General features: G+C 36.0%; 1 protein-coding gene across 6 annotated transcripts in view; it reads right to left on the bottom strand.

Annotated features, from left to right (window-relative positions):
• LOC106867583 (zinc finger homeobox protein 3) overlaps positions 1-6875 on the bottom strand; it is a 502463-nt gene that overhangs the window by 310706 nt on the left and 184882 nt on the right. The window contains exon 1 of one of the 6 annotated variants that reach the window (XM_052974077.1): positions 6138-6335. The exons of the other annotated variants lie outside the window; for them this stretch is intronic. The gene's annotated coding sequence lies outside the window, so the exon portion shown is untranslated. Of the gene's footprint in view, positions 1-6137; positions 6336-6875 lie in introns of those variants that run through there. 6 annotated transcript variants of the gene reach the window in all.

Genomic DNA, 6875 nt, shown 5'->3' with positions numbered 1-6875 from the left:
TATATATATATATATATATATATATGTAGAAGTTTGAAAAGAAACATATATATGTGTTTGTATGTATGTATGTAAGTATGTATGAGAACATGCATGTGTATCCGTGTGCCTGTATATATATATGATAAGCTCTGTGGTGGCGAAACTTCAAGTCATAATTTGAACATACAATATAGAAGACTTATTCTAGAAGTACGTATGTATGTATGTATGTATGTATGTATCTATCTGTTTGTCTGTCAATTCAGCCATCTATTTTTCTGTGTGCGTATGTATGTATTTATTTATGTATGCGTTTGTGACTTTATGGGCGTTGTGCTGTGTCTGTATGTTTGTGAATTTACGTATATACATATGTGTATGTGTGTGTGTGTGTATGTGTAAGTGTACGCACGAGTGTATGTGTGTCTGTGTTTCTGCCCTCGTAGTTTATCGCTAGAAATGCTCATACTTCCTTTAAAATGTCAAGTCATATTCATATATACGCAAAAGCACATACATTCATACATATACATTCATACGTGTGTGTGTATGTGTGTGTTTCATGCAAAGGAAAACAGGAGAGCTCAGAGTATGATCGTCTACAGAAAAAAAATAGTATAATCTACGATTCAAACCACGCGCAAGGATACGGAATCGGTCATGTGATTTCTAACTATGAATTCTAGCCATCATGCCAATATTTTCTCCATGTCTATTATCATTGCTTCAACAAACGCCTAAACAATAACAACTATAGATCATACGAGCGAACCCTTACGTGGCTCTGTACTTTTCTAAAAATTTCCAGCCAACAGACACCAAAATTACAGTCCTGTTCTCTTGCATTGGGCAACAGTACATAGGCTACTGTCGTTAGAGATTCACCGTGTTGAATATATGGCAAAATGGTTGGTCACTACGGGAACGCTTTTGCTAATAAATAAGGTCGCTTGATCTAATTTGACCAAGGGGTCAAGTGCCACACCAAGTAAGTTTTAGAAATGATGCAAAGACCAACATTTCGGGAAGCAGAGAGGAAACTGTGTACAGAGTATGTTACTGCAACTTATTCTTGGTCGCTAATCCCTACCGGTGATAATAATAATGATAATAATAATAATAATGATAATAATAATAATAACAACAATAAAATAATAAAAATAATTCTTTCTTTTATTGGCCGCAAGGGCCGAACACAAAACAAATAGGGACATCCTTTCTACTATAGGCACAAGGTCTGGAATTTGTCGGGAGTGAGTGAGTCGATTACATCGACCCCAGTATTTATTTCATCCCACGAAAGGATGAAAGGCAAAGTCAATCACGGCGGAATTTGAACTTAGAACGTGAAGACGGACGAAATGCCGCTAAGCATTTTTCTCGGCGTGCTAACGATTCCGCCATCTCACAGATGATGGTTTCTGGTTTGGGTACAAGACCAGCAATCCTGGGCAGAGATGGCTAATGGATATCTAAATTTTTGTCGATCACGAAAGGATGAAAAATTAAGTTGGCCATAGAAGGATTTGAACTTGTAGCGAGGTTATTTATAAGGGCATACTCTATTTGTATTTGTGTGTGTGTGTGAACGAACTGGAATAAATACTACAAGGCATTTTGCCCGACGATCTTAACAATTCCTTATAACTGTTCTTAACATCGGCGCAAAGCTACAAATTTGTGGAGGAAAGGACAGGGTTAGTCAACCGAATCAACTGGTACTTTATCTATTGACCCGCCACCCCACGCTCCCCACCCCTGAAGGATGAAAGGCGAAGTTGAACGTAAAGAACTGCAGTAAATACCACAAGGTATTTTATTAGCGGCAACAACAACTCTGCTACTTCAAATAATAATTATAATAATTTAAACGTGGGCCCCAAGTTGTCAAATATAACAATTTGGGTCTTAACCGATTTAATCGACTCAATATCATTTGATTGGTACTAACCCACCTCATGTTTCTGCATCGCACCTCTATCCGGATAAAACGTTAAGTCAACCCCTGTGGAATATGAACATTAAAGATATTTTCCTGATAAATCTGTGTTTGTCACTAGAGGTCACGCTAATGAATGTTGTACATTGGGTACAGCAAAACTGAAGAACAGGATAAGTCGCTCGACTGAAGTGACGGAGAATGAAACGTGCCAGTACACAATAAGTTCTTCTGTTTTTTTGGCTTTTGGTTTTTTAATGACAGTACAAGAATTATGGAAAATATCGACACAGGAGGCTCTTAAAAATCAGATGTGGAAGTCGTCGAAGCTAAATACAGTGGGTTAATTAGTTCGGTATCTTTTGTTACCGTAATAACAACAACAGCAGAAATGCAACAAAAACGATAATAATAATAATAATAATAATAATAATAATGATAACAATAATAATAATAATCCTTTCTACTAATAGGCACAAGGACTGAAAATTTAGGGAGGGGAAGGGAACTAGTCGATTAAATTACTTCGACCATAATGGTTGACTGGTACTTAATTTATCGACCCCGAAAAGATGAGAAGCAAAGTCGGCTTCGGCGGCATTTAAACCTCGGAACATGAAGACGGATAAAATGCTGCTGAACACTTTGTCCGGCGCTCGACCCAGCCCAGTACTTCATACTTATCGATCCCAGATGATGAGACCATCATCATAAGTTAACCCACTGACGGGATTTGATCATACCCCCACCACCACCACAAAGGGACGTAACTAAAAACCATTGGTTATTTTTTCCGGCTATCTAAAATCTCACGTGTTTGCAAACTCCATAATTTATTTATTTATTTATTGCATTTTATTTATTTTGTGAAAAGCGGTGAAAGTTGTTTAAATCGATTCCTGTCTTTAACCCTCAACTCTATCTTAACTGACCCCAGAAAGGTAGATGTAATGCAGAATCGATCCAGTCGGGACTGGAAATCAGTAGGTAAGGGGACGTAACTAAATAGTGCATAGCGTTTCGTCCGACAATCTTCTAATTCCGTCAGTCCAATAATAATAATAGTCATAATAATAATGATAAGAAGAATACCGATTCTAATACAGGCACAAGGCCTGGAATTTAGAGACTGGGAATTCTCTCGTCAGTTATAGTGATTCCAGTAACTGCCTGGCATTTGTACTATTGGCAACAGGAGGCTGAAAAGTAAAGAAAATAGAGGTTTCTACGAGGCCAACGTGCTAAAAGTAGTAGACAAATTTCCCTCGAATCCAACTATATACTTTATAGAAAGTATGCAAAAAGGAAAAAAAAAAAGAGACAAAAAGAAAGAAAGAAAGAAAGAAAGAACTCGCAATGACAGACGACACATTGGATAATGGAATATAAACTCGATAAATTGTATGAAAAGTCACGACTACTTAACATACATACATACGTACATATATACATACATAAATACATGCATACAGACATATACATATAAATACATGCATACATACATGCATAAATGCATACATACATACACGCATACGTACACACACGCACGTATATGTATATGTGTATATATATATATATATATATATATATATATATATAAAGGTAAATGTATATGTACACATCTACAAACATGCACACACACACACATACCACACACGCACACACACGGACACGGACACACACATACCACACACGCACACACACGGACACGGACACACACATACGTAGTTAGGGAATTTGCGAGGTCGGATGTTTCCGGCGAGAGACAAACTATGGTGTGTTGTGACATTAATGCCTCTCCCATCCTCAGTTCTTAACAAACAGCAAGAACAGTAAACACTATCTGCTGATAACAGGGCACCAGTGTGTGTGTGTGTGCGTGCGTGTGGGGAAGCTTGGACAAGACGAGGGAATCTACGATGACTACATACATGGTCGTTCTAATGCAAGAAATAGCAACCAAATCACACTTTCTCCTCACACACACTTTCTCTTCCCTTCTCCCTCTTTTATTCAAATCCCTTAAAAACACAGAATATTTAATATTGACCAGCACAGGTCAGCACCCAACCAGTCCCGCCTGGGGGCTTTAGGACCGGCAAATGACAATAGCTACCACAAGAGCGATGAAGATGGGCTATGGGTAGGTGACTGAGAGAATTAAGGACGCCCCTAAGGAGTCGTTCGGTATCCTAGAAATAGCAGCAAAAGTCTTCCCTCCAATATTACACTCTGCCGTCTTTGAAAAGTAAAGAGGAGATTGTACAGTCTTGGATACATCATATGTGAAATACAATATATTCAGATACAGAATAAAACAAAATAAAATAGAATAAAGAAATAAAAAGAAATCATTAAAATGACGTGATGATCAATGAAATAATTGTATTCGATCAGGGCCCGATTGGGATTAGATATTGGCGAAGACAATCCAAGAGTAATTAAACTGTAATGATTCCAATAGATTACTGGTACATTGTATTTCACTGATCCACCATCACTACCTACCTTAATGAGATATTCTAATTAATATATATTTATATATATATAGGAGAAAGGTGAGTGTATATATATATATATATATATATATATATATATATATATATATATATATATGTATGTATGTATGTATGTATGTATGTATGTATATATATATATACATATAGATACATATATACATATATATATACGCACATATACACACACACGCGCATATTTTAATATACGCTTGCAAATATATGAATACAAATACACTTATACAAACGTGTGCACACACACAGCGACACGCACACACATACGTTTCACGCATGCACACATGTATACAATTGTGTATGCGTGTGTGTGTGTGTGTATACGCATGTATGTGTATACAACACACACACACATATATATATATATATTTATGCTTATACGCACATGTCATTTGAAACGAGATGATGCAAGTGTATAGACGATATTATGAAGCATTTTTAAAGACACATTCTGTGTATATATAATAAACAGTTCCTGCAGCTCAATATATATACATATAGATATTTGATAATATGAATAAAATATTCTTTTATATATATACAAGCACACTCGTTCAGTATAAATAAACAGATATATATGTGTGTATGTGTGTGTGTGTCTGTTTATATATGTATACACACACATATATATATATATGTGCGTATGTATGTGTGTGTAAGTATGTATTTATGCATGCATGTATGTATATACGAATATACATGTATATCAAGCAAAAGAGATCTGTCTCCTGCTGTCGAATGAATGAATATAAAAGCAGCATTGGACAAAAAGGGGCCAAAATTTCACCTCAAATCACACATACCGAACAATAATTTTCGTTTTAAACTTGAGGGATACTATTATACATGATGTCCTGTACGTACACAAACAGACATACGTACACGAATATGTGCATATATACATATATGCATACATATAGATAAGATTGATAGATAAATATATATATATATATTGATATATATTTGCACACACACATCTATGCACTTCTTTAAATAGATATACCGAGAAGATATGCATACATTCCTATATACACACAGATGTGTGTGCATTTGTGTATGTACATATTTTTGTGTATATATATTTGTCCATATATATATATATATATATATATATATATATATATATATATATATATACATACATACATACATACACACATATATCTATGATATATAAAAATTCATGCACACATACATATATACCTATATGCATTTATATAAATGTATGTACAAACCGAGACATACACAATCTCATGTCCATAAGTATATACATAAATACACACACGTATATATATATGCATATATACATATATACATAGTTGTACAAAATACCTATTTGTATAGACTCGTAATCATACATACATACATATATACATACATACATACATACATATATACATACATACATACATAGTGTTGTAAACGTCTGCTACACACACACACCACGGATCATATGGTCCATCTTACTCTTGTATCATGGATTAACTCGGAACAAACAAACACCATTAACTACAACAGCAACTAGAAAACAATTCAATAAAAAGTAACAAGGAGAACATAAATATAAAAATTCAATGAAATTATCCCGAAATCACACAACAAAAAATGCCACAAAATCCGGCAAACAAAAATTTCCAGCCATGTCGAGGACATGTTATGGGAAAAAATATAAGTTCACGTCTTACAAAATACAAAAGCAAGTTTCCATCGTTCTGGTTGCGATACATGGAAATAATTTCAATGAAATCATCGTGGAATAAAATCCTGTGTGTTCGATGGTATTTATAATAATAATTCCAGTGGAAAACTCTCTGACATATTTTGTTTGTTCCGTAAAAGAACCGACAAGGAAAATGCTTCGACTACAACAGATAAAACCAGCGGGAAACTGTCGTCTGCACAGCCATCAATCTAGATATTACATACACACGCACATACGCGCACGCACACACACACACACACACACACACACACACAGACATACATACAAACACACAAACACATACACATTCACACAAGCGGACGCACTCACGCACACAGACACACGCAGACAGACAAACATACACACGCATACATATATGTATAGGCAGAGGCAGGAGCGCGCGCACATAGTCAGACAGACACACGCACACACACACACAAACACACACATACTCACTCACACAAACACATATACGAGCCTACAGACAAACGCTGGTGCGCGTGCACGCAGTCACGCACGCACGCAGGCACACACATGTACTCATACGGAGACAAGCATTCATATACAAACATAAACATCCACATAGTCGTGGGTACACAGACTCACAGTGATATCTAGGCACGTATACACACACACATACGCACGCGCACACATGGATATGATGAACGCTCGTGCAGTGCAGACAGACGCTAGGATACACATACACACACACACACACACA

The sequence above is a fragment of the Octopus bimaculoides genome, chromosome 17 (genome assembly GCF_001194135.2).
Source record: "Octopus bimaculoides isolate UCB-OBI-ISO-001 chromosome 17, ASM119413v2, whole genome shotgun sequence".
NCBI lineage: Eukaryota > Metazoa > Mollusca > Cephalopoda > Octopoda > Octopodidae > Octopus > Octopus bimaculoides.
Note: the sequence above shows the minus strand (reverse complement) of the source record. Positions and strands in the feature narration are given on the sequence as shown.